Here is an 11,225-nt window from a genome sequence, read left to right on the forward strand (position 1 = left end):
CATTATTCTTGATTCTTTGTGCTTCCTATTTGACTACATAGGTTAATTCAAATACATTGTCTTCAAGATCTGAAATTCTTTCTTCTGTTCTAGTCTTTCGTTAAAATTTTCCAGTGTATTTTAATATTCCCTAAATGATTCTTTCATTTCCAGAAGGGCTTTGTTTTTAATATATCCATCTATCTTTTTAGTGAAATTTTTTATTCATGTCCCAAAAGGGTTTTTTTGTTGTTGTTTTTGTTTGATTCTTTGTGCTAGTTTTCAACTTTTTCATTGGTTTCATTGAACTTACTTATAATCCATATTTAGATTTTCATTCTGACATTTAAAAATTTTTCTTTTCCTTGGAATCGATAACCTGAGACCTAGGGTAATCCTTTGGGGGTGTTGGAGTAGGCTGTTTCTCGCATTGCCATATTCTTGTGATGGTTTCTTCTCATCTAGAACCTCTTCCCTCAGCTCAAAACAGATAACTTTGTGGTACACCTGTTTTCTGTTGGGAAGACTGCTACTCAGTGTAGAAAGGGAGATTTATATTGTCTTTTGGCTTTTGCTGGTAGGTACCCACTCTGGTGTTGTTGGAAATTTATGTCAGCTTGAACTTGGATCTCTGAGAGAGTTTTCTGGTGCCAGGCATGCTGGACTAGGATATGTAATTCCTGGTTCCTGAGCCCTGGAATGATATGCTTGAGCCCCATTCTAGAAGATTGCTCAGCATGGAGAGGGGTGGATGCACCAATTCTCTCCTGTTTCTCACTGTTCCCCTGTCGTTATCACAGACCAAGCAGGTGCTAGGGAGTGTTCTTGTGGACTGGCATGCAGATCCCTAGGCCTGTGCTGGAAGCTCAGCTGGAAATAGTGCATGTTCCTCTCTGTAGTGTAAGCAAAGATAGGGGCCAGAGGCCCTTTGGGGTTTGCTCCCACCTGGGTCCCCTCATGGCAGTAGCAGCAACAGAGGTTGGACAGGTCTCCCTTTGTTGTGGCAGTGAGGGCGGTGGCCATAAACATTCATTCTCACTCAGGTTCCCTGGCAGCAGTGGTAGCAGCAGCCCCTGGACAGGGCTTGTCAAGCAGCAGTGGTAAAGGTGGGCAGTTGTTGGCATTGGCTTGCACAGAGGTCTTCTGGTAGCAGTGGCTGGGTGGAGATCCCAAGGCAGTGGCAGCAGACACGCAACATCTCTTGTTTCCAGGGTACCCAAGAGCACCCAGTTTCACTCCTTCCTCTCGGGTCTGGCAGTGGTGATGAGGTGGCTGCAGCAATGGAGCTGGTACCCTAGGCAGATGCAGTGCTTAGGGGCTTGCCTCTCAGAGTGGTGCTGGCCGCAGTTCTCGGGACTCGGTAGCCAGAAGGACTTGCTGTGCCATCTTTCTGGAGCAATGCTGCTGCTCAGTCTCCAGACAGCTCCCATATTACTCCAGATGCCTGCAGGGGTGGAAGGGCCCTCTTGAAACTCAGATTACAAAGTCTTCAGGGAGATTGAAGCCCCAGGGGTGCCCTGTCTGCCAGTCCCTGTGTGTATGCATCTCCCGGTTACCTCTGATCTGGCCAAGAGTGTTACCTATTTCCCTTTCCTTTGACTTCCGTACCTCCCGCCACCTCTGTGTTGAATACAGTGCTCTCTCTTTCTTATTTCTCCTGAAGGTGAATATCTACTCTCTGCTCTTGATTCTGGTGGTGAGAGTGGTGTCTGCCAGTAGCTTCTAGTCTGCCATCTTTGCTCCCCCATTTCTACCTTTTTATGAATAAGACAGTATTTGATCTGCGAGACAACTCAATATCAGTTTCTGATTTTCTTTCTTTCTTTTTTTTGGTTCATCTGTGGTTTCAACTCCAGCAGTAGCAGAATTATGAAAACACATGGAGCTATTGTTACTTCTCTCTACATTTGAGAATGCCCTTCATTAGACTCCTTGGAAATATGTGCTAAAAATATATAGAATATAACATATACAGAAAACATACAGACCAATTTAAATTTGTGACTTGAAGCTACAGTCTTTACCTTAAAGTGTACTTCGTGATTCAGACCAGAACATTCAACTTATGTCTGATCTTCCCTTTTCTACACTTCTACAAATGATCAAACTTTCATTTTACTGACATTGTGTAGAAGTGGTGGTAAGAGGGAAATTAATATTAGCAAATGCAGTTGACTCCACAAAAACTTAACTCTAATAGTCTATCATAGAGAAAAGGAATGAGAGAATCCAAAACTTAACATTTGTTAAGGGAAAGCTACTTATTGGGTCACATGATTTATTTTTATATATTTCACTCTTTCAGATTCCAACCATCTCCTCCCCCTCCCCTTAGTCCATTCTATTATATAAGGCCCAGGTATTTCTTTTTCATTTTTGCAGTCTCTTTGTTCGTATGTGGCTTACTCTGGAGCCCATCTACCTGTACTTGGACCTGCAGCCTGTCCTCAGGTTTAGAATATGTTGAGTCTCTCTTCTCACTATAAATGGATAATTTTTTTCTAGAATTCAATTTAACAAAACCTCTTTGCATTCTATTTTTTGCTGTCCCCACGGAAATGTACTATTTCTATTTTGCCTAGGTTTTATTTGTGGTTGCCATGAGAGCACAAGAATTTCATGTTCTGTATTCTAATTGGAAGCAGAAGTCTAGACAGATATTACAAAGATTTATAAAGATCATATTGGACTTGAGATATGGCCAAAGGCACCAAACTTACATTTACTATAAGAAATAATACTTCTCTGTTATTAGAAATATTAATAGAAAAGTTACAAAACACAGAAAACTTATAGGGTAAACTTGACATGATCTATAATCTTCCTTCACTGAATAAATCATCCTTAATATGCCAATATGTATACATGGTACAAAAAACCCCCTCAGATACCTACAGCTAAATATTTATAATAAGTGTGATAAATATTATGCTTAAACATTTTTAAAAGATCATTTATTGGCGGTGCCTGTGGCTCAGTGAGTGGGGCGCCGGCCCCATATGCCGAGGGTGGCAGGTTCAAACCTGGCCCTGGGCAAACTGCAACAAAAAAATAGCCGGGCGTTGTGGCGGGCGCCTGTAGTCCCAGCTGCTCCAGAGGCTGAGGCAAGAGAATCGCGTAAGCCCAAGAGTTAGAGGTTGCGGTGAGCCGTGTGACGCCATGGCACTCTACCCGAGGGCGGTACAGTGAGACTCTGTCTCTACCAAAAAAAAAAAAAAAAAAAAGGTAATTTATTAAAATTTAGTTTAGGCTGGGCATGGTGGCTCATACCTATTATCCCAGCACTTTAGGAGGCTGAGGTAAGTGGATAGCTTAAGGCCAGGAGTTCAACGCCTGTGCAATATAGTGATACCCTGTATCTATCAAAAAAAAAAAATTAGGTGGACATAGTGGGACATTCCTGTAATACCAACTGTTGGGGAGGCTGAGGCAGCAGCATGGTGTGGGCCCAGGAGTTTGAGGTTGCAGTAAGCTGCGATGACACCACCGCACTCTAGCCAGGGCAACAGAGTGAGACTTTATCTTAAAAAAAATTAGTTCAATTTGTTTTAACTTGAGAGTTTTAAGTACCAATTATGCTAACACCAAGTATTAGGAATAAAAAAATGTGTAGGACCATAGTCTCAAAGATTTCACAGTCTGGTGGAAGAGATAAATATGTATGCTATAAAGTATAAGACAATATTTGAAGTACTATTTTTACAGAAGGAACAAAGTGCGATGGAAAAATAAAGGTGTAATTTGTTACATATGAAGTGTGATTCAATAAATTATATCAAGAGCATTTGATCAGAGCTTTTATGTATGATTAAAATTCCATGAGTATGGGTATAGGTGTTATATTTATTTGCGTGTGTTCGCACCCATGATGAGCAGTTGCTCAGGGAAGGGGTGAAGCCATTTCAGTTAAAGTGGCAGAAATGTTTGTGATAAATTCAGGCAACGGCATGAATCTGTTGAAGGACTACTAGGAAAGTAAGATAAAGCTAGACAGAAAGATTGAAGGCAAGTTGTGCGAGGCCAGTAATGTTCTGCCAATTTTTACGGACTATTCCTTACAATAAAGATTTCACCTCCTATCTCTAGGGAGATATCTCAGGGTTTTAAGACTAGGAATTACATAAATATAATTGTGATTTAGAAGTGTAGCTATTCAGGGGTCCTCAAATGGCGGCAGGCGAGCCACATGAGGCAGTGTGATTGTATTTGTTCCCATTTTGTTTTTTTATTTCAAAATACGATATGTGCAGTGTGCATAGGAATTTGTTCATAGTTTTTTTTTTTTTTAAACTATAGTCCGGCCCTCCAACGGTCTGAGGGACAGTGAACTGGCCCCCTGTTTAAAAAGTTTGAGGACGCCTGGTAGATGATGAGAATCCAGGCTAAAGATGGGGAGGTTAGTATTTAGGCTATTGTTTCAATTTAGAAGAAGGATAATGGGAAACTGTTCAAAGAGGCGTCATCTCAAACTCAGGAGCCATACTGCTTGGGTTTATACCACATGTTAGAATTGTGACATTGGGAGATTCACCTAGCTTCTCTATGCTTTGAGGATAATAGAGTTGTTTTTCTAAGGTTGTCATCAAGAAGAAATAATTTACTATTTTTAAAGTGTTTAGAATGCTGCCTGACAGTAAGAATTATACATTTGTTAAATAAAACTAAACAAATGAGGTTGCAGGTATTTTCACAGAAGTCAGATATGGGGCAATTTTCAGAAGAAGAACTGACAATGTTTGTGGGATCTGCAGACTTTAAATTTTCTAGCTTACAGTAAAGAGTGTAACACCATGACCTGGAAGGAAAACAGAATATCCATTTATTTAAAAGCAAAAATAATTTCAACTGAGTGCATTGTTTTAGATTTTGTTTTTCATTTTAAATCAATCCTGCAAGACCAGGATTGGAGCCACTTGGTGTGAAAATAATTTACATAACAAAACCATGGGGATTGGGTGACCACAAGCTCAATTTGAGCAGCAGTGAGGCTTGGCTTAGTCTGAGTTAATAGAGAAGTGATTTTTACATGGTATTCAGCATAAGCGAATTACATTCTAAGGTGCAGTGTCAAATTTTGGGCCCCACATGAAGTCTGGTATTTATGCTCTGGAATATAGCCAGAGAAAAGTGACAAAGACAGTGAGGAAATGATTTTCAGTTATGTATGTTGGATATACAAAGGTCCTGGGACCATACTACCTATGTGTTTCCATAGCACTTTGTTCACACCACTTTTATATTGTAACATATCTCACAATGTGGTATAGTGCTGTGGCCCCACATACCTGTTAGGAGCCAGACACATAGCAGGAGATAAGCAGCAGGCAAGCAAGCAAAGCTTCATCTGTATTTACAGCCCCTCTCCATTGCTCACTTCACCTCCTGAGCTCCACCTCCTGTCAGATCAGTGGGTGGCATTAGATTCTCCTAGGAGCTGGCCCCTGCTGTCAAGTGTGCATATGAGGCATCAAGGTTGCACATTCCTGAGGAGAATCTAATGCCTGGTGATCTGAGCGGGAGATAAGGTAGTGATGCTAGCACTGGGACCATTTAGTTGAAAGAAAACAAGCTCAAGGCTCCTGCTAATTCTGTATTATGGAGAGTTGTATAATTATTTTATTGCATCTTACAATGTAATAATAATGGAAATAAAGTGCACAATAAATGTAATGCACAATAAATGGTTTCCCAACTTGAATCATTGGGAAACCATCTCCCACCCCCATCATAGTCTATAGAAAAATTGTCTTCCATGAAACCTGTCTTTGATGCTAAAAAGGTTGGGGACTGCTGGTATAGTTTATTATATTCATATCTGACAATTTTAGTATTATAATACTAGTTTTCATTATGGAATGTTTGCTATATTCCTGAAATAGATAGTCCCCAAGTTACAAATACTTACTTACATACAGCTCATACTTATGAACAGAGGCTATTACAGGTAATATGTAAATGTACCACTTCCAGCTTATATACAAGTTTAACTTAAGAACAAACCTACAGAATCTATCTCCTTCATAATTTGGGGATTGCCTGTATAATAGGTACGTTAAACAAATTATTGTATTCAATCCCCAAGCAAACTTATGTAGAAAATACCAAAATGAATAATTATGACATAGATTTTTCTCTGAGCATATAGATATGAGGTCAATATGTAATGCACTAGAATTAAGATAGGCAAAATCATCTGAAAGAGGTGGGTTATGTGGTGTTCATATTTAACTCCCTTAAAAAGACATAATTTCAGTAAAGTGATAGCTCAATCATTTGTAGAAGTGCAGAAAAAGGAACATCAGGAATCACGTTGAATATTCCGTTGTGAATTACTAAAGTTCTCTTTAAGGCAGAGACAAGGTAGAGTTGTCAGCATAGCTATTCAGCTATTTTTGCTTCACCTTATGAGTCCCTTTGTGGTATGATGAACATATCCAGATACCCCGATGCCATTAGTTCATTCTTCTGACTTCCCATATATTGTTTCTCTGTTAACAGCCTTCTAATCCCCATACATGTTTACTCACATGGAAGAAAGCATTAATCATATAGTTATGAGTATTTTTGTTCTACTTGTCAATAATTTTTCCTGAAAAATCCATAAAGTAGTTTCTTATGGGGTTTTGGCTTTCTCTGCAGCCTGTCTGCAGAAAAGCATGTGCTGAGCACATGGTCACTGCATATCTCTGGTCTGTGTGACAGGAATTTCTCACTGTAAATAAATAAATACACATTCTGATGCCCGAGTCTGTCTCGTGTATGTTGTGTATGTTTTAGGACTCAAGAATCAGGTTGTCTGTGTGTGATGGCCCCTGGATGTGACAGGAGTTAATCCTTGGGTCTTCCAAGCAGTAGGCCAGAACATGCTAGTTTTCTCTAGAACATATTGCTGGATGAACACACATACACAAACACACACACACGTAAATGAAATCTGTCACAACTACTCAACTCTGCAGTAGTAGTGTGAAAGTTGCAATAGGTATAATGTAAACAAAAGACCATGGCTATTTTCCAAACAACTTTGAACAGGTGATGGGCCGTATTTGGCCCCTAGGCTGATGTTAACCAACCTCTGGGTTAGGCGATTACAGCCTCGAGTAAGAATAATGCAAAACTGAACCTTGATGCTGATGTTCACATGTGTGCACAAGCAGAATGTGGCAGAGGAATCCAAGGATTTAAACATTGTTGAAGTACATGTATCATGTACAGCCTCTACTACTTATGCTGCTTCTCCCATCCCCTCCCACCCCAAATAAAGTCCCTGAGAGGGCCAAGAGGGGTGCGCTATAAAGTTATTAAGAAAGGTACTCTGGCATCCTTCAGAGGCTCTGTAGAGGCTGTCGTCTGTGGTCTGGGGATGATAGAGAAAAAAGCTACTTCTAGGGTGGATTTTCCAACTTCAGTAGGGATCATATCTCCCAGAGAGCCCAAGAACAATGTGTCTACACTTAGATACCAGGAACAAGGTGGCACGGTGACAATAAAGGAAAGTGGGAATGAAATAATAATTCTCATTTTTGACCTTTAGAGGTGTTTCGCATCACCTAGTTCAGTATGGTTTCCCTGTTGACTTGTGATCTATTCCGTAGGTGTCAGTAAGTCTCCCCTTCCCTGCCCCCCAGAATCCCCAGTATTGCTCAATGGGCTCAAGTACAAATTTTTCTTTATAGGAAGAATGAAGTTTATGTATGTATTCAACAATAACAATATCTCCTCATAGAGGCTGATAGAATGTCTGTCACTGCCAAGTGCTTAAGCAATCTACAGCATGGACCAAAGCTTAACCCTTCACATGGACCATCTCTAAGGAAATTAGGAAGCCAACTGGGGCTAAGTCTGTGCACCTTCCATCATGCAGGGATATGCAATTCTATACTAAAATGAATGTTTCTTCTGAAAATACGTTTTTCCTTCTTGTTAAGATGCTTATAGTATTTTTGCTAGTACAACTGCCCATATAGAATTAATGAAGTTCTGATTCACCATCATGGTGGCTTACACAACGTTCCTTCTAACCAAGAAAATTAACAGAAAAAGAAGTAGTACCAATATGTTAACTTTTAAAAAATTATTTATGCTGATATATAGCTGATCACCCAGCAATAGTTTGACTAATAGAATATTCACTTAATATGGCCAATAGAAGAAACACTTGTGAGGTTGGAACATTATCTCTGAGGGTATGCTCTTAGCAGCAACCAATAAAGAATAATTGGATCTGAAAAATCAAACAATGGGAAGTCAGAGAAGCATCTCTCATTACTAAAGGGAATGAGCCATTTGAATAACTTGGGCTTTCTAGAGCTGCAATTTTAAGCTCTAATAATTTAGACATCTTAGTCTCCTGGAGAGCAAATCTTCTACCAGAAGAATCAACAATTAAATTCCATTTATTTGGGAGTTGAGGTTGCTATCAGACCATATTGGGCGTCTCATGCCACTGAAATCACACAGAAGGAAATATCTCTGCTGGCTGGGGATACTGAGCCCACTGGTTAAGTAGAACAGTTGTTACAGCACTCTACCTGGATCCCAGCAGATGGTATGGGGTTTTAGTTCTTCCATTTTTCTTTTTTCTTTCTATATAGAAAAATTCAACAGAAATCTTGAGCAACATGGTAAAAACAGTGGTGCTGAAGATTCCTACTCTTTTTCCCAAATGAAGTGCGTCACTACCAAATTTAAAACCCTGACCAGGGCGGCGCCTGTGGCTCAGTGAGTAGGGCACTGGCCCCATATGCCGAGGGTGGCGGGTTCGGACCCAGCCCCGGCCAAACTGCAACAGAAAAATAGCCGGGCGTTGTGGCGGGCGCCTGTAGTCCCAGCTACTCGGGAGGCTGAGGCAAGAGAATCGCGTAAGCACAAGAGTTAGAGGTTGCTGTGAGCCGTGTGACACCACGGCACTCTACCTGAGGGCGGTACAGTGAGACTCTGTCTCTACAAAAAAAAAAACAAAACCCTGACCAGCTGAAGGCAAATGGGACAAGGTGTCTGTATTCTTGGAATCAGATACAGAATTGAGGATGGTAGCAACCAAGCATATTTCCTTCATGATATTTTATATATATTAAATAAAATTTTCTTCTTTTTATCTTTACCTTATTCTTTTAGGGAATGGTTGTTTTAGTGCAAACTTAGTCTTTGTGTTACAGAGTATTAAGACGGGAGTGTGAATGAATTCAAAGAGGAGTAGCATTGTCTATAGACGGATATGATAACTCGTAGAACGTTGTGCCTTCTCCTTTGGGAGAGATGGGAGAGATTTTGTTTTTATAAAGCATACTTGCATCTGCTTCGGAAGATACATGGAGTTGCAGCTGATGTAAGGGGTTTTAAATAAAGGGGGAAAATGCATATGGATCCTGAATGACCCAAACTGCGTATTTTGGGAGTTATCTGCCTAATGTACCTCAGCATCAAGCTTACTCTTACGTACTTAACTCTGGGATATTGGGATTGGGTTTCTGTAAATTATGTTTTCCATGCTAACCTCCTTCTAGCTGATTTCTGCAAATGGAAGTTACCAATGGCAGATGGGAGTGAGTGAAGATAGAATTTACCTCCTGTTCTGAGGTCTATCAGCCTCCCTCAGGCAGTCAAGGGCAGTGGCTTTAGTCTCCAGCTTCTTTTGGGGATCCTCATTACCAGTCACAACAGACTCCTTCAGTGTTCCAGACCAGCTAGCCACTCCCCTTTTGGTGATTCAAGCGCTAGCAACATAGCACACCTCTCCCCAAGCAGTTGAGCAGCAGCCTAGCTCTACCTCTTGCTGATGTGGACTGCTGCTTCCTATGATATGTAATATCTGAGTTATCTCCGCCCTAAGCATCACACTTTCTTCTTGTAAAGACCAATAACTGGTTACCTCAACATTATGCCTCTTAGTCTTTAATTATAGTTATAATTTATGTAAATATAAATTATGATCATTTCCCTTGGTAATCAATTAAATCTCAGCTGCTTGAAATGTACTACACTGTCTCATTATTTTGTGGAGGCTGGACTCTAACTAGTCTACTACTTGAGGTCAGGCATTAGCTCTGATGCACTCTTACTTCTTGGCACTTATCCCAATGCTTGAACATAGAATTACTGAATTGATGCCACAATGAGGCATAACAATTTTTATGAAATATTTGAAACACTGCCAGATAGAAAAGAGAGAAAGGTTTACAAACTATGTCTAATTCTAATAGCAGTTATGAAGATTTCAATTTGTTATAAGAACATTTATATTTCCATTAATAGAATAAACTACCTTTAAAAACCCCACAAATTTGCCCACCACTGGAATTATGATATTAAGGTGAAGTTGAGGGACCTTTGTCAGAGATGTGGTAAAAGTTAATTCCTTAAACAGGTTGAAAGTTAGGTAACAAGATGTTTTTATTACGTTCTATCACTCTGATTCTGTGATCCTTGTTTGTAAAACATTTCCTAAATCACTCAATTCAAATATGCCCTTTCTCATAGAGATGATGCTGAAATTGATACAGCACAGGAGAATGGTAATAATTTATATTTATATAGTACTTTGCCGTGTGAAAGATGCCTTACATTCATTTCTATTAAAATTTTTCCAATTGTTTGACAAAGAATGATCAATTATTATAAGTTATGAACCTATGGTGTGGTGTAGGGGTGGGGATAGGACAGAGAAACAGAGAGAGAGAGACTGACCCAGGAGTGAAGAAGAAATCTGGCACCTCTGCATCCTAGAAGTTTGAAACTTAAATTTGTAAAAATTTTTAATGATACTTTTCTAACCATTATTCCTGGTTTCTGCTACAAAATGCATTTTAAGAACTATCTATTTGGGCCAAAATTCCATGAATAGCTGAGTTGTTTTGTTAGAATGTTTTCTTTACTAAAAAGCAAATAATATACTGCGTACTTGTAGAATATCCATTTGTGAAATATTGAGGTTAGGATCATTCCTGGTTTTAATCTTTCCTTCTGCCTTTGGCTCAGCAGTGTGCTGAGTTTAGTTTTGTGTAAGTGAATAGTGCAACCAGTCTGACGACTTACTGCGTACAAAAACTGACGACTTACTGGGTACAAAAACAAAGGAACGGCACTGAGCAAGTATTTCTGCTACAATGGAGAGGCTGTGGAAGCATTCATTGGCACCAGTATCCTTAAAAGTCAGAATTTTGACTTCAAAAGCCCCCATAACAGAGTGGCTTTTAAACACTGAATGTATACAAGCCCTTAGTGTTCATTAAAATTTGAACATAGAA

This window comes from Nycticebus coucang, chromosome 10 (assembly GCF_027406575.1).
Source record: "Nycticebus coucang isolate mNycCou1 chromosome 10, mNycCou1.pri, whole genome shotgun sequence".
NCBI lineage: Eukaryota > Metazoa > Chordata > Mammalia > Primates > Lorisidae > Nycticebus > Nycticebus coucang.